Genomic DNA, 18,794 nt, shown 5'->3' with positions numbered 1-18,794 from the left:
GTAATCCAAGGGAGAACACAAGGAGGAAGTCACACAATGCCTTTTATGATCTAGCTTCAGAAGACACACCTTGTCACTTCTATTTATTAGAAGTTTATTAGAAGTATTCTATTTATTAGAAGTTCCTAAGTCCAGCCCCATGTAAGGAGAGGTGAATTGGGTTCCATTTTGGAGATAGGAATGTCAACAAATTCATGTAATTTTAAATGTATTGCCTATCTGTAGATTTATTTGAGATAAGGTCTGGCTCTGTCACCCAGGCTAGAGTATATGGTGCAATATTGGCTCACTGCAACCTCCACCTCCTGGATTCAAGTCATTTTTCCACCTCAGCCTCCCAAGTAGCTGGGACTACAGGCATGCACCACTACACCTGGCTACTTTTTGTATATTTTGTAGAGATGAGGTTTTGCCATGTTGTCCAGGCTGGTCTCAAACTCCTGGGCTCAAATGATCTGCCCACCTCAGCCTCCCAAAGTGCTGGGATTATAGGCATGAGCCACCATGCCTGGCCATCACTAACACTTTTTTTTTTTTAAGAGATGGGGGTCTTGCTCTGTCACCCAGGCTGGAATGCAGTGGCGCAATCACAGCTCAAAGCAGCCTCCAACTTGCAGGCTCAAGGGATCCTTCTGCCTCAGCCTCCTGAGTAGCTGGGACCACAGGCCTGTGCCACCACACCCAGTGAATTTTTTTTTTTTTTTTTTTTTTTTTAGGGACAGGGCTCTCACTATGTTGCCCAGGCTGATCTTGAACTCCTGGTTTCAAGCAATCCTTACACCTAAGTGTCCTAGGGGATTCTAGCTCTGACGTGTGAAGGGGAACTAGGCAGGTAAAGGAGGAGTAAAGAACATTTTGGGCAGGGGAAACGGTATGCTTCAAGGCCATGGAGTGGACAGGAGTAGAGCTGCTGCAGTGCAGACAGCGGAGAGGAAAGTGGCCACCGACTCAGACAGGCAGGGCTGGGATCATGTCATGGGGAGGAGTCGGGGTTTTATCCTAATGGTGAGAGGAGTGCGTGCAGCAGGGGCTTGCCAGGATCTAATTTGCATTATTCCGGACATCTATGGCAATCCCATGGAGAACAAATCAGAGGGAGGCAGGAATAGATGGGAAAAGAACTCATTGGAACACAGTTACCCTAGTCCACACCGCAGGGATGATGGCCTGGACTAGGGAGTGGCAGGGGGACTAGAAATAGCCGCCTGGGCTAGGCGCAGTGGCTTATATAATCCCAGCACTTTGGGAGGCTGAGACGGGTGGATCACTTGAGGTCAGGAGTTCCAGACCAGCCTGGCCAACATGGTGAGACCCTGTCTCTACTAAAAATATAGAAATTAGCAGGGCGGCCGGGCGCGGTGGCTCACGCTTGTAATCCAGCACTTTGGGAGGCTGAGGTGGGCGGATCACGAGGTCAGGAGATCGAGACCATCCTGGCTAACATGGTGAAACTCTATCTCTACTAAAAATACACACAAAAAATTAGCCAGGCATGGTGGCAGGCGCCTGTAGTCCCAGCTACTCGGGAGGCTGAGGCAGAAGAATGGCGTGAACCTGAGAGGCAGAGCTTGCAGTGAGCCGAGATGGCACCACTGCACTCCAGCCTGGGCAACAGAGTGAGACTCCACCTCTAAAAAAAAAAAAAAAAAAGAAAGAAAAGAAATTAGCAGGGCATGGTGGTGTGCTCCAGTAATCCCAGCTACTTGAGAGGCTGAGGCATGAAAATTGCTTCAGCCTGCGAGGTGGAGGTTACAGTGAGCCGGGATCACACCACTGCACACCAGCCTGGGCAACAGAGTGAGACCCTGTCTCCAAAAAAAAAAAAAAAAAAAAAAAAAAAAAGATAAAATATAAAAATTGTGGTAAGAAAGAGGCACCTGGACCCCAGTCATATTTACTGATTGGCTGTGTGGTGATGAGGGAGGGAGAGAGGGGTCAGAGGTGATGCTCAGGTTTGGGGCTTATCAGCTGCCCAAGGAGGTGGCAAGTGGAGCCATCTACTCTGATAGGAAAACACTGGAGGAGGGGGAGCAGGTCACAAGAGCAAGATCCTAAACTGAGCTTCAACACACTCAGCTTGACAGCTCTACCAGATATCCCAATAGCCACAGCACGTAGAGAGCCAGATATAGCAGGCTCGAATTCAAGTTTGGAGATATCCATGTGGCCATGGGTTTAGCCTCTTGGGGAGAGAATAAAGGCAGTTGATTAGATAAAAGAGAAGGTGGAAGACGGCATTTGCATCCCCTGTTAAGTGAAAGACTTTTCTACTTTTGTGATTTGATGACATACATCAAAAATGACCAGTTTTACAGGCATGGTGACTCGCCTGTAATCCTAGCATTTTGGGAGGCTGAGGTGGGCGGATCACAAGGTCAAGAGCTCGAGAACTTCTTGGCCAATATGGTGAAACCCCGTTTGTACTAAAAATACAAAAATTAGCTGGGCGTGGTGGTACGCGCCTGTAGTACCAGCTACTCTGGAAACTGAGGCAGGAGAATCGCTTGAACCTGGGAGACGGAGGTTGCAGTGAGTCGAGATGGCGCCATTGCACTCCATCCTGGGCAACAAGAGTGAAACCCCAAAAAAAGTTACCAGTTTTGCATAAGCTACTCAGAGTTGGGTTGGGTGTCTGTCACTTGCATCCAAAAAGTTCTGACAAATATACAAGGCCACCCGAGGAGAGTTTGCTCCTTCTGAGAATGATAAAGCAGCTCTTTCTCCCCCTTGGAAAGAAGATGAGAAAGTAATTTGTATGCAAATGGAGATGGATGTGACCTCCTGCTTATCAACAGCAACTTGTCCCCTTTTCAGAAAACAGAAACTTACATTCCACTTTGTACAAATGGTACAGTTCAGAATGGCAGCTGGAGGCAAATCTTTCTCTCTTTTTTCCCCCTCAATTGCTAAGCAAGACCTCCCTTGCTGCGTAAATGCTTTCCTACCCTTTGACACAATTGCTTCAGGTCTTTTCTCCTGGGTGAAACGTTCCGCAGAAGGGGCTGGGCAGGGAACTCTAATTAGAAAGCAGATCACCCACCCACATGAGATCAAAATTCAGAGTGTAACCATCCCTCCTGGCTGGAATTCTAGAAAAAACAGCTGATGGAAGTAGAATGTGGGCGGGCTGATGTGTCCACATCAAGTGCTTGGTCAGTATGTCAGTCCTGGGAGGGCAGGACCCTGGGGGTCCTTTCTTAGAACACAAATGATCAAAGACCTGATGTGTTGGGATAGAAAGAAGGATGCCGGCTAAGATGACATTGAGTGTCAGTTTGAAGGCTATAACAAACCTTCCAGTAACAATAATACGTTTATACTGCACTTATCACCTATGAAGTGTTTTCACATACAATGCTGACCAACCTCTTCTTAGAGCAATACCCCATCCTCATGGGATCTAACTTCTGAAAGAGCCTCCAGGTCCAGAAATCCTTGTTCCTTCAGACCCATCTTTGTCATTTTTAGAGCTTAACAAATTCTGAGAGAAGGTGACAATGTCTCTTGTGTTGTCAAATGCTGCATAACAAATCACTCTGACACACAGTGGCTTAAAACAATCGTCGTTTATTACCTTGTGGTTTCGGGGGTCAGGAATTCAGGAGCAGGTTAAGTGGGTGGTTCTGGTTCGAGGTGTATCATGAGTTTGCGGTCAGATGTTGGCTGGGGCTGCGGTCGGAAGACTTGAGGATTCTCTTCCAAAGTGGCTCAGTCACAGAGGCTTCACTCGGTGGAACTTTCCATAGAGCTCCTTGAGTGACCTTACAACATGGCGGCTGGTTTCTCTCAGAGTGAATGATTGGGTAGAGAGAGTTACAGATGGAAACCACAACGCCTCCTATGGCCTAGTCTCAGAAACCATACGCCATCATTTCTGCCATACTCTGTTCACTAGAAGCAAGTCACTAAGTCTAGTTCACACTCAGAGGGAAGAGAACAAGCCTCCATTTTGGAAGGAAGCAGTATCAAATTACTAGTGGAGATAGATATAGATAAAGATATATAAATATATATTTTTGGAGATGCCCAGGCTGGAGTGCAGTGGCATGATACCGGCTCACTGCAACTTCTGCCTCCCGGGTTCAAGGGATTCTGTTGCCTCAGTCACCAGAGTAGCTGGAATTACAGGCAGGCACCGCCACATCCAGCTAATTTTTTTTGTATTTTAGTAGAGACGGGGTTTCACCGTGTTGCCCAGGCTGGTCTTGAACTCCTGAACTCAGGCAATCCACCCACCTCAGTCTCCCAAAGTGCTAGGATTAGAGGCATGAGCCACCACGTCCAGCCTAGTGGATATATTTTAAAACCAAATCTCTTGAAGCCAAAAAGCTGAGAGAATGGGCATCAAGTCAGTGCAATAATTCATTGAGTAGGGACTAGAGAACCCAACTTCACCCCGTACGTTTTCACTTTGCAGCGAGCATTTTTTATTTTTTAGGGTCCTGGCAGGAAACAGATGGCATGTTCAGGTAGTGAATTATCTCAGTAGACACAGAAAAAGCAATTGACAAAATCCAACACCCATTCATGACAAAAACCATCTACAAACTAGGAATATGAAGGAACTTCCTCAACTTGATGAAGTGCACCATGGAAAACCCACAGCTAACATTATACTTGATGGTGAAAGACTGAATGCGGTTCCCAAAGCTTGGAAATGAAGCAAAGACATTCATTCTCACCACTTCCATTTCGGAATTTACTGAAGATTGGAGCCAGTAAAATAAGGCCTATATATATATAAAAAAAATAAATAAAATAAAGATATCCAGATTGGAAAGAAAGAAGGAAAACTTTTTATTCACAGATGGCGTCATCCTATATGTAGAGAATCTTAAGGAATCCACCAAAAATCCTCCTACAATGAATAAATTTAGCAACTTTGCAGGATACAAAATCAATATATAGAAATGAATGGAATTTTCTATACTCGTCATGAACAATTTGAGAATTAATCTTTTTAAAGTTCATTCACAATAGCATCAAAAATAGTTTGGAATGAATTTAACAAGAAAAAAGTGAAAAACTGGTACACCGAGCATTATAAAGGATTGCTCAGAGAAATGAGAGAAAATATAAATGGAGAGATATTCCACGTTAATGGATTGGAAGATTAAATATTATTAAGATGTCAATCCATAGATCAAATTGATCTGTAGATGCAATGCAATCCCTGTTAAAATCCCAGCAGGATTTTTTGAAGAAAGTGACAAGCTGATTCTAAAATGAATGCAGAAATGCAAAAGACATACAATTGCTGAAACAATTTGGGGGGAAAAAAAACAAAGCTGGAAGACTTATCCTACCCAATTTCAAAGCTTACTCTAAAGTTTACTCTAAAGCTACGGTAATCAAGACAGTGTGGCACTGAAGTAAGGATAGGGATATTGATAATGGTATAGAAGTGAGAGCACAGAAATAAGCACTTGTGTATATGGCCAATGGATTTTTGACAATGATGTCAAGACAATTCAATGGGGCAGGATAGTCTTTTCAAATATGGCATTGTAACAATTGGATGTCATATACCAAAAAAAAAAAAAAAAAAAAAAAAAAAGAAAAACCCACAAAACAATGTTAGGCCCTTAACTCACAACAAAAATAAAAATTATCTCAAAATGAATCACAGACCTAAATGTAAGAGCTACAATTATAAAATTTTTAGGAGAAGCCAACAAGAGAAAATCTTCATGGCTTTGGGTTAAGCAAAGAGTTCTTAGACATTACACCAAAAGTATGAGCCTATTATAAGTTGGATGTCATTTTAATTTAAAATTAAAAACTTCAAAAGATGCCATGAAGAAAATGAAAGAACAAGCTACAGACTGGGAGAAAATATTCACCAGTCATGTATCTGATGCAGAACTTGTACCCAAAATATATAAGAACTCTTGCAACTGATGATAAGACAACCCAAATAAAAAATAAGCAAAAGACTTGAACAAACATTTCACTAAAGTTTCTCCTACAAGTTTTATAACTGTAGCTCATACATTTAGGTCTGTGATTCACTTTGAGATAACTTTTATTTTTGGTGTCAGTTAAGGGCCTAACTTTTTCGTGTGTGTATATGATATCCAATCTATACAAATGACTGAAAAGCACCAGCCTGCCCAACAAGGCAAAACCCCATCTCTGCTAAAAATACAAAAATTAGCCAGGCATGGTGGCGGGCAACTGTAATCCCAGCTACTTGGGAGGCTGAGGCAGGAGAATCACTTGAACCTGGGAGGCAGAGGTTGCAGTGAGCCAAGATTGCACCATAGAACTCCAGCCTGGGGATAGAGTGAGATTTTGTCTCAAAAAAAAAAAAAAAAAAAAAAAAAGCACTCACCATTATTAGTCATTGGGGAAATGCAAATTAAAGCCACAGTGAGATATTATTATGTACTAGTAAGTGGCTATAATTTTTGAAAATCAGACAATAACTAAACATAGGTGAGGATGTGGAGGACTCAGAACCCTTGTCCATTGCTGGTGAAAATGTAAAATGGTGCCATAGGTTTGGAAAACAGTTTGGCAGTTTCTTAAAACTATTTTACAAACCTATCCTACCATTTTACATTTTCACCAGCACTGGACAAGAGTTGAAACATAAACTTACCATATGATCCAGCAATTCCACTCCTAGGAAGCTATCTGAGAGAATTCAAAACACATGTCCACACAGACTTGTAAACAAATGTTCATAACAGTTTTATTCGTAATAGCCCCAAACTGCAAACAACCCAGATGCCCATCAGCTGGTGAATGGATAAACAAAATGTGGTCCATCCATACAATGAAATATAATGCAGCAATGAAAAGGACTGAAATACTGACACACGTTCCAGTAGAGACAAACCTCAAAAATATTATGCTGAGTGAAAGAAACCAGACACGTACTATATAGTGTGTGATTCCATGTTTATGAAATGTCCAGAAAAGGCAAATTCTGCACATTGCCAGGAGCTATGGCAAGCAGGCTGAAGTGAATTTTAGGGGTTGATAGAAATGTTCTGAAACTGGATTGTGGTGATAGTTGCAGCACGTTATAAAATTACTAAAAATTGTTGAATTGTAAACTTGTAAAGGATGGAATTTAAGGTATGCAAATTATACCTTAAAGCTAAGAAAAGAATAGTGTATTAGTTTGTTCTCATGCCTCTATAAAGACATACCTGAGACTGAGTAATTTATTTAAAAACAGAGGTTTAATGGACTCCCAGTTCCACATGGCTGGGGAGGCCTCACAATCATAGCAGAGGATGAGGGAAGAGCAAAGGTACATCTTACATGGTGGCAGGCAAGAGAGCTTGTGCAGGGGAACTCCCATTTTTAAAACCATCAGATCTTGTGAGACTTGTTCACTACCATGAGAACAGTACAGGGGAAACCATCCCTATGATTCAATTATTTCCACCTAGCCCTGCCCTTGATACAAAGGAATTATTACAATTCAAGGTGCGATTTGGGTGGGGACACAGCCAAACCATATCAAATAGCCATATGTTAGCCATAGAAATCAATCTTGGCACAGAGAGAAGGGAGGAGACAGGTGGAGAGCAGATCTGGAGGGGAAAGCACTGAATGTCCAGTTTAAGGATTCCTGTCTGGCCTGCATTCTTTCCCCCATTTTGGTAACAGTACTGCAATCGTCCTTGGGGGAACTGCTCCTCCAACTCTCTCAAGGCATATGATTCATCACCTCTTGCTTTCAGAAATGGATGACCAGGGCCTGGCCAACCACTGTCAATCTGAAGGATTTTAGGAGAGTTTTAGGGAGTTACTGCTCTAGGTTGCTAAGCTGACAAAGCATATGATATGGTTTGGCTCTGCATCCCCACCCAAATCTCATCTTCAATTGTAGTTCCATAATCCCTACATGTCAAGGGCAGGACCAAGTGGAGGTAAATAAATCATGGGGGCAGTTTCCCTCATGCTGTTCTCATGATAATGAGTGAGTCTCATGAGATCTAATGGTTTTATAAGTGTCTGGCATTTCCCCTGCTTGCACTCATTCTCTCTCCTGCCGTCCTGTGAAGAGGTGCCTTCCACCATGATTGTAAGTTGCCTGAGGCCTCCCCAGCCATGTGGAACTGTGAGTCTATTAAACCTCTTTTCTTTATAAATTACCCAGTCTCAGGTGTTTCTTCATAGCTGCATGAGAATTGACTAATACAGCATAGGACTGATACTGACAGAGAATGTCTTCGCCATTACGAGAAAGAGCCTGTTGGGAAATAGTCATCACAGAGAAAAGGAGAACTGAAAGATGGAGAAAAGATAGGAAGAAACTGAAGTCCACCTGCCCATGGACATGTTCAATGAGCCAATACCTCTTTGTGATTGCATTAGAGTATGTTAGGTGTCCATCACTTGCAACCACAAGTCCTAACTCAGTGGCATGATCTCAGCTCACTGCAACCTCCGCCTCCCAGGCTCAAGTGATTCTCATGCCTTAGCCTTTCAAGTGTCTGGGATTACAGAAATGCACCATCATGCCCTGCTAATTTTTGTATTTTTATATATATATTTTTTTAGTAGGGACGGGGTTTCACCATGTTGGCCAGGCTGGTCTTGAACTCCTGGTTTCATGTGATTCACCCAACTTGGCCTCCCAAAGTGCTGGGATTACAGGCATGAGCCACTGCAACCGGCCCTCTCTCACTATTTCTAATTAATCTAAGTGCACTTCTCCTCCTCCCTCCTCCTTCCCCTCACTTCCTCTGCTATTTTCCCTTCTCTCCTTCCTTACCACCCTACCATTAGCCTTCTAAGAACAATGGGGTGAAGAAAAGGAAACCAACCACTTACCACCCACTACTTTCCAGCTGTGTGAACTTGTTGGACAAGTGACTTCATTCTTTGAGTCTCTGCTACCTCATCTGTAAGTTGGGGACAATACTATTTACACATTTACCGGAAGAATTAAATGAAGCACTCTATGCCAAGTGCCTGGCACACAGTAGGTGTGATGGTTAATGTTGAGTGTCAACTTGATTGGATGAAAGGAGTCAAAGTATTGTTCCTGGGTGTGTCTGTGAGGGTATTGCCAAAGAAGATTAATATTTGAGTCAGTGAACTGGGAAAGATGGACCCATCCTCCATCTGGGTGGGCACCGTCTAATCAGCTGCCAGCATGGCCAGAATCAAAGCAGGCAGAAGAATGGGAAAAGACTAGACTGCCTGAGTCTTTTGGCCTCTATCTTTCTTCCGTGCTGGATGCTTCTTGCCCTTGACCATCAGACCCCAAGGTCTTCAGCTTTAGGACTCTTGGACCTTCGACCACAGATTGAAGGCTGCACTGTCGGCTTCCCTACTTTTGAGGTGTTGGGATTCAGACTGGCTTTCTTGCTCTCTGGCTTGCAGATGGCCTATCATGGGACCTCACCTTGTGATCGTATGAGTCGCCCCTTAAGAAACTCCCTTTTATATATACATCTAACCTATTAGTTCTGTCCCTCTGGAGAACCCTGTCTAATATAGTAGGTTATCAATAAATGTGACGATTATTACTAATCATTACTATCTTGTCATTAGCTAGCCTGATGGGCAGTATTTGGTACTAGAATGGTTGTAAAGCTCTGCATACAATCAACCCTTTTGTGTCATGTAATGGTGAAGAAGTCAGAGTTGACTTTTGGTTACCACGCCACTCCTGGGATGGACAATATCACTGGTCCATGTCTCCCTAAATGTGGGAGGAGTCAGAAAGCAACTCACAAGAGTGGAGGGTGAGAAGACTTGGAACGGTCAGCAGTCATCAAGATTCCTTCCAATGGGGACTTAACCCAGGGCTTCCAAGCTCTAAGGTGCACACAGCTCTACTGAGAAGCTTGCTGACATGCAGATTCTGATCCAGGTGATCTGGGTGACCCAGGAACCCTGGAGCAGGACCTAAGACTCTGTTTTCCTGGGCAGCTCCCAGGTAACACTTTCGCTGCTGCTCCATAGAACACAAGTGGAATGACACAGATTGCAAAACACTGGTGCTCACATTGGACTGCTTGTTGGAATCCCCTGAGGAGCTTAAAAAAATGCGCATGCCTAGGTTCCGTCCCCAGTGATTGTCCTTTAATTGGTCATGGGTTTGGCCTGGACATCAGCATTTGTCAAAGTTCTTTGGGGACTTAAGGGACAGGTAGCGAGGGTTGAGAACCACTGTCCTAAACGAGCCTGGGTCTGTTTCTCTACCTGTCCCCATACTAGAGAGATTTGTTTTAAACACCAGGGAGAGAAACTGTCTTTGTTTAGCCTTCTACACAAAACTCCCCCTCCCGCTAAGAAGGAAGTAAATGACTCACACTTGAACCCTCACACACAACAACACAGAGGACAACCTCAAGTCCAGAAGGAAAGATGTGTAGACCCTTTCACCTAATTAAGATGCTCAGTGATACTGGGGCAAAGGAGATGTGAGCTGCGAACTCCGCTCAGGAAGCTGAGCAGTGACATTTTCGCATAGGAGAAGGGAGAGAATCTCCCCAGTCAGGACCTTGGTAGTACTGTGAGTATTTTTGAGGAGTCTTCAATGTTAATATATGCACTCTGGAAATAGTTTATTCCCAGAGAAATGTTAGACCTGGTCCTCCCGGTCTGGAGCTGCTACTTATCTTCACTTCTGAGCTTATGACTCGGGCCCTGTAACTGTTAACCCCTGAGACTCTGGAAATTCAGCCTTTATCTCAACTGCCATGAGCAGAAGTCATATCTGTCCCGAGTCATTGCCATAGGCAGAGAGGTGCATGCCCCGGTAGAGGAAGCCACTTCAACTACACTCATTCAGCCACCCTGAGTGTTGACTGGATCCCAGAGAGCCTAGGAGGAGAGGATAGGAATAGAAACAAGAGTTTCAAACCCTTGGCAAGACAGAACAAAACATAATTTTTCTGAGTCATTACTGAAGGAAGAATTGATTTTTGTTTTTATTTTTGTTTTTAGTAAAAATTTCCCACATCATATGTTTTTATTGCAGTAAAATACATATAACAAAAGCCTTACAATCTTAACCATTTCTAAGGGCATAGTTCAGAGGCACTAAGCACATTCACGGTGTTCTGCAACCATCACTACCATCCATCTCCAGAACCTTCTCATCTTCCCAAACTGAAATTCTGCACCCATTAGACACCCACTCCTGGTCTCCCTCCACCCACCCCTGGTAACTACCATTCCACTTTCTGTCTCCATGAATATGACAACTCCAAGTCCTTCATGTAAGTGGACTCATACGTTATATGTCCTTTTCTGACTGGCTTGTTTCACTTTGCACCATCTCAAGATGGATGTTCTCAAGATCCATCCATTTGGCAGCCTGTGTCAGAATTTCCCTCCTTGTTAAGGTGAGATCATTGGGTTGGGAGCCTGAATTTCACACTTGGGGTAAATGCTTTCCCTCTGTGTGCCTCGGTTTCTTCATCTATGACAGGGCTCATTTTGTCCAGCAATCTCCTGTTAGAAGCTATGTTAACTTGTCTGCAGCAAAAACCCAACTTCAGTGACTTCAGCAAAGAGGGTGTTTTTCTTCTCCTCAACACATAACAAGGTGTCTGGAGGATGCATCCCAGGGCTGGTGAATTGGTCCACAATAGCCTCAATGTCCCAGACTTCCCCTTTTTGTCCTTTAGTGAGTGACTTTCATCTTCATGATCATGAGAGAGTTTCTCTTCCGCAGCTTTGAGAGTCCATGTTGCGAGCAGGAAGAAGAGGAAAATAGCACTGAGGAACGGATGGTGCCTGCAGCAGAGGGAGGTGAGATTTTCTCAGAAGTCTCTGGCAGACTTCTCTTATCTCATTGGCTAGATTATGCCACATGACCATACCTAACTGCAAAGGAAGCTGGTACTGTATGGGGTTTTCTTCTTTGTCTGTTCGTTGCATAGGACATTTTACATCTATTTCTAACTGTTTCACAATTTTGCATCATCACACCCAACTGGAGGAGTGGATTTTGTTTGTTTTTATTAGTGTAGATTTTAAATCTTTGGTATCATGCCACATTAAACAAAATCTCAGGATTTTATATGGCAAGGAACAAGGGGGAGAATGCATTGGGGGTAGGCAACTAGCGAGATTCTGTTTCACAAGTTGTCCCAAGGATTAGATATAGGTTTGCAAAGTGTCTGAAATGGTGCCAGCAGCACATAGTAGGCACTTGGCCAATGATGGTGCCAGTGAAGATGACAATGATGATAATGATGATCCTGATGGTGAGGATGATGATGAAGATGATAGTGATATGATGATATGATCATATGATGATATGATGACATGATGATAGTGGTTATGATGATGAGGATGATGATGAACAGAATGGTGAAGATGATGCTGAGGTTGATGATGGTGATGGTGAGGATGATGGAGGCATATGGACATAAACATTTTCAGTAGAATAGGACTCTTGATTAACCAGATTTCACCAGGATGACAATAATGACCAGTAATTAGCTCACACTTACGGAGTGCTCCCTGCGTGCCTAATGCTTTGCAAGTATTCCTAAATCTTTGTGAGTCTCCCAACATTCATTCAGGCACATTCTTTGGGACTAACTCCACCTCTGGCTCTAGAGAAGGGATAGATAGCTCAGGCCTAATCTGACCAATGTAGTCTCATCCCCTAGACTGTGATGGATTCAGAAATGACCACATCAGCTTTGCAAATCGAACCAATGAACCCAGAGGAGGGTTTTAACGGAAGCTTCTAGGAAAGGAGTTTTAAAAATCTTCTGTATGGGTTTACAGAAGTGATACATGCTTGCCTTCTCGCTATGAGGACATGTATAGCTTCAGTACTAGTTGACAACCACATTATAATTTGATGTCAGCCAGGCATGGTGGCTCATGGTTGTAATTCCAGCCCTTGGGGAGGCCAAGGCGGGCAGATCGTGGGGTCAGGAGTTTCAGACCAGCCTGGCCAACACAGTGAAACCCTGTCTCTACTAAAAATACAAAAATTAGCTGGGCGTGGTGGTGGGCACCTGTAATCCCAGCTACTTGGGAGGTTGAGGCAGGAGAATTACTTGAACCTAGGAGGCAGAGGTTGCAGTGACTGAGATCAGGCCACTGCACTCCAGCCTGGGTGACAGCAAGACTCCCTCTCAAATAATAATAATAATAATTTGATGTCATGATGAAGCCAATACTGCGTAGAAATGGAAATGTACAAGGTATTGTCTCTGTTTGCGTCGGGGTTTATGTTCTTTGCATCCGCCTGCACCCCATCTGGTTCAAGTCGCCACTATTAACAGCCTCATTTTACAGAGGGGAAAACTGAGGTTCAGGGAAGTCAGGGGTACATAACTAATAAGGGGCAAGCCTGAGATTTGCACCCAGGAAGTTGGATGTTAAACCTTAGAACTTAATCACTCAGTTGTACGAAAATAGTGTGCTTACTGGTGGAAGTTTCAAGTCCTCAACCCCAAAATAACTCTAGCTTTTAAGCCTTTCTTCTGGAGTTTTCTCCTTCAGGGTCACTAACATCTTCTATCCCAAGCTGGGCTCCACCTCAGCATCCACACAGACAGCAATGGGGCCTTTAGTCTTGCCCCTTATTTCCAAAAGTCTAATGGAAGACCCTGTGTTTTTACAGAGCATGATGCCACTCAGCCTAATTAGAATACAGAGCCTAATTAGATGCCTTCAACTGGAATCAGATCCACTCCATGAAAAACACTGCTTAGCTCTGATTAGTGGAAAAGCCAATTGTCTGATGTACATGTTTGATGAATAAGAATAATTTTGGTTGGGTGCAGTAGCCCATGCCTGTAATACCAGCACTTAGGGGGCGCCGAGGCAGGTGGATCACTTGAGCCCAGGAACTTGAGACCAGCCTTGGCAACATAGCAAGACCCTATTTCTACCAAAAAAAAAAAAAAAAAAAAAAATTAGCCAGGCATGGTGGTATATACCTGTGGTCTCATCTACTCAGGAGGCTGAGACAGGAGGATTGCTTGAGCCCAGGAGGTCGAGGCTGCAGTGAGCCATGATTGCACCACTGTACTCCAGCCTGGGCAACAGAGCAAGACCCTGTCTTAAAAATTATAATATTTTTTAAAGAAAGCATTATTTCTTAATAAATGCAACTTAGTAAACAAAATATTTGGAAGAACCAGATTCATGAGAACACAACGAAGGGGCATTTACCTCACACCTCCTAAGTGTGGATGTCACCCCTAGCATCCCTCAGTTCTCAGATCCAGGCTTGTTTGACGACTCCCCAAGGTCTAGAGATATCCCTCCGTGCCAGTTCACCCAAGAACAAGAGCTGAGCAGAAAACAGCTCCTGTTCAGCACAAGATGAACATTGGTGGACCCCTTCCCCCAAAATGAAAAAGGGAGACGTTAACAGGGTGATAAAACCAAAATCTTGCTCAGAGACTGTTTAGAAACCACTGGGTGGGAGGCGATGGTGGCTGAACTTAGAATGGAAGCTCTGCAGGGTTTCTGTCCGAGGCTGGTGGAGAAAGCTGCTGGCAGCCAGCCCAGGTGTGAGGGGACCAGAGGCTCATCCTGGGTAAATTCCAGTCCAGTAGGAGAGAGGGGTGAGCTGTCTCCAAACACGGGAGGGGTGGGAGAGAAGGTGGCAGAGAAGCTTCATGAAAGGAGACAGGCTGTGCTAACAGGGCTCTGCGCTCGGAGGAGAGAAGTGCTAGGAAGCCTATCCTCTCTCAATCTCTCTTTTAACCTCTCTGCCTCCCTCCCTGCCTTCCTCTCTCTCCTTCCCTCTTTCTCTCTCCTCTCCCGCTCCCTCCTTCTGTCTCTTCTCCCCACCTCGTTCTTCCCTCTCCCTCTCTCTCTTCCTCCCCTCTTTCTCTCTCAATCTCTCAACATTCTTCCCTCCCTCCTGTTCTCTCTCCTCTCTCCCCTCCCCTTTCTCACCTCCCTTCTCCCCCTCCTTCCATGAAAGTAGTAAATTCTAACCTAAGCTTTTCTTCTGATAAATCAAGGGTCCAGGTATGGTTGCCAGAAACAGTCAATACAAATATTTATACTAAGAAAAGGTATCTGTTGTTTATTTGATTTAATCCAGTGAACCTCAGCCCAGGGAGCTACGGCCTGCCACAAACACCCCACCTCCCATTTCCGTGGCCACTCCTTGGTCTCTGTGGGGTGGATGTGTGTTCCTGCTGAGGACACGGCAGAACCCAAGATGGAACAGACAGGAACTCAGCCCCGTAAACTGCCAGCATGGCACGGATTCTATTCATTCTGTGCCTCCATAAAAATCACATTTAAAAAACAATCAAGATAGGCTCCAAAGAGTAAAGATAAGGCTTGAACACCCTCTCCTGAAGAGACTTGCCATTGGTAGTTCAGGTTCTCATTACGGTGATTGTGGACGACCACTCCTCCCCAACTCCATCCCTGCGGTTCCCCACTCTCCTCTCATCCTCCCCAGCCCTGCCCCACTCCTCACCACCAGCCCTCTCACACCCACCAGCACCACAGGCTTTTTCCACCTCAGCACCTTGTTTAAAATTGCAGCCCTTCACTGCAACCTTAGTTGATGTCCTGCTAAGGACCGTACCCTTCTAACATCATTGAGGCTGCAATCTCACAACTGACTTGGCCTGCCCTCCCCAGCAAGACTTGGAAGGAAGATAGAAATGGTCCCAGCCCTGCAAGCCAGTGCGCCAGGTGAGGCTGCAGGGCACAGCAGAATGGGGCTTACCCGAAAGACAGGTCTTTGTACCCCATCTTTTTCATGCAGCGGTCACCAAGCGGTCTTTGCAAACTCCATCATTAATTGTTTACTAGGGCGAGGCCATTTCTTTATCCATCCCTATTCTTGAGCATTTAGATTATTTCCACTTTTACAGGATTTTGATCTTAAATTTTCAAAGGGAGAGAAGAATGGAGTCATCATTTAGAATTTATGAGTTGAGTGCCCAAGTTTTACCTTTCATGTATTATCATGACTTGGCATGTTTGGTGATGAGCTGTATGATTTTAATCAAAAGATACATTTTAGTTAGGCCATCAGTAGACAGTCCATAGTTCTAATCTGAAACATAAAGGAAAATTGGGGGTGGAGGGGAGACCACAAGCCATCTGATTAGAAACCACTGGCGATACACAGAGCGGGATGTGGGGGAAAATTATTTTCTTAAATGTTACCTTCACACGCGTAAAGTTATCGAGGGAAAGCGGTACAAAGAGAACATCTGAGAGAGATGCCAGCTCGGGCCACAGGTGGCTCTAATCTGTTCTGACTTGACTCTAGATGTCTCTCTCCAGGTCCCATATCTCTCTATTAAGGTCCTGTTCATGGTGCAAGGGAAAGGCAAGATGATTCTTCTTGGGATAGGGGCAGACACTGAGGGCAGAGGAAACGTGCTGTGGCTTAGTTGAACCAAGGGGGAAGTTGAACTAAGTCGATAATAGCTCAAGATAAAAACTGAAATCCTATCAAAGCATTAAGTCCAAAGGGCAAGACGAGGCCAGACACAGAAAAATAATCAATGGATGATCAATGAGCTCAGAGGCTGGGAGGGTTCAAGCCAAGATGGCAGCCAGAGTGAGGCATGGAAGAAGCCTGTGGTTCAGAATGAGCCCATGGACAGTGAGGGGATCTCAGAGGTCCTCCTGAGTGGAGGAGGTGCTGTCCAGGTTGCAGGGATGGATGTGATGGCTAAAAAGGATCTCTCAAGGCTGGCCACCTTTCATATGGCACTGAGACTCTGTACATTTCATCACTGGTCTTCTTTCTTTGTCCATCCCTTCATACTATGCTTAAGATTCTTAAGAGAGCTGTCAGTGACGACCTTGCCCACCTTCCTAACACCACCAGCTTTAGTCTCACTCAACATTCTAGTACAGAACTAGAGAATCATTTCCTTAGATTCAGAAAGGAGTATCTTCCAGAGAAAGAGTTTCATCCCCTCCCCCTCCACCTATCCTGAATAATAAATCGAGAAGATAAAAACTAAAGACATTAAAATAAAGTCACTTTGCTGACAGGCTATGACTTGGGAGAGCTAACTGTTTGTGAACAGAAGGGCATAGGGAAATCCATTTGGGGAAATGATTTTCAAAGTTTACTGTCTACTTATGGCCTTAAAGTTTTTATTTTCCCAAATTATAGGAAAGGATTGATCATGGTGAGACAAAAATTTCTTGTGGGAAAGTTGTGAAAAATGTCTTTGTTCCAATGCGAAGCAACAGAGTGTTCTCTAATTTTCCTGGTGGGCAGGTGGAAGATGATGGGTCAAGGATAAGGAGTGATGGTGATGGTGGTTTATGCTGCTGACACGTAGTCTTAAAGATTATAATCAGCTCACTTGGGAGCCCTCGAGGGAAGAAAGATCCAACGGTAGAATGAACACATATGATCTATAAATAGGACACATACTTGAGAAGCAGTGATCTTATCTGGAGGCAGCCGTGCCTCTGTTATTTCATCGATTCTCCCCACGTTAATGGTGTTGCTGGAGCTTACTATTAATCTAATGACTGTGCTTTGGAATAATAATGCTTCACTCCTGCTCTGTCTCTCCTATTTGACAGACAGCTTGGATTCATCAGAGAAAGGGCCCAAGAGCTGCATCAGTCATTATTAAATAGAAATCAATAAGGCACGTTACATAAAGGAAGCTGCAAGTGTGTGATACGAGGCAGCGTGTTACCTCTGAATTCAGAAATCCATTCCTGTTTCTAAGCACCAAAGTTCTAGGGGGCTCTGACCTCTGGAAATGTATGCATGTGCTTTGGACATTAATGCCGCTAAGAGGGTGCCTTAATCCATTTTGTGCTGCTTCTACAGAATACCTGAGACTTGAAAATTTATAAAGAACATAAATCTATTGGCTCATGATTCTAGAGGCCGGGAAGTCCAAGATCAAAGGTCTGCATCTGATGAGGACTTCCTTGCTGCACCATAACATGGCAGAAGGCATCACATGGCAAAAGAGGATGAGAGAGAGGGGGAGAGGGAGGTGAAATTGCTTTCATAAAAATCCCACTCCCATGATAATAACATTAATTTATTTGTGAAGGCAGAGCCCTCATGACATAATCACCTCTTAGAGGTCCTACCTCTCAACACTGTTGCATTGAGTATTAAGTTTCCAGCACATAGATTTTGGGGGACATATTCAATCCATAGCACAGTTTTTGTGGGTCAGGAATTCATGGGTGGCTTAGCTGGGTGATTCGGGCTCATGTCTCTCATGAGGTTGCAGTCAAGATGCCAGCTGGGCTGCATCACCTGAAGACTCAACTGAAACAGGAGGATCTGCCTCCAAGAAAGCTCCCTCACAAGGCCAGCAAGTTGGAGTGGTTGTTGGCAAGAGGCCTCAGTTCCTCATCACATCAGTCTCTCCACAGACTACTTGAGCATCCTCACAACATGGTGGCTGGCTTTGTCCAGAGTGAGTGAACCAAGACAGCAAGGGAGACACTGTAGTCTTTTGTGACCTAGCCTTGGAAGCCACACTCCGTCTGTTTCACAACACCCTATTGTTAAACAGGTCCATCCTATTTGAAGTGAGAGCAGGGCTATGCAAAGGCAGAAATACCATGAGGGGAGGATCCTTGGGTACTATCTTGGGGTGGATACTCTGGTTCTCTGTGAGACTTTGCTTGATATCGTGCCCTCCCTTGGCCACCTTCTCTTCCTGGTCCTGCCTCCCTACTTTGCAACTAGTTTTTCCTAGGAGCAATTTCTACCAGGGGATTTTCACTTTTACATGGATTCTCCCCCAAAGATCTGCTTCTACAGAACACAGCCTAAGACATGCAACATAGATGGGCAGCCCGTCCATTTTTTGATTAGCCTCTGGCTTTCTGCTGGGATGGGAGCACGCTGTGAGCCT

Source organism: Macaca thibetana, chromosome 3, assembly GCF_024542745.1.
Source record: "Macaca thibetana thibetana isolate TM-01 chromosome 3, ASM2454274v1, whole genome shotgun sequence".
In the NCBI taxonomy this organism is placed as follows: domain Eukaryota; kingdom Metazoa; phylum Chordata; class Mammalia; order Primates; family Cercopithecidae; genus Macaca; species Macaca thibetana.
Note: the sequence above shows the minus strand (reverse complement) of the source record.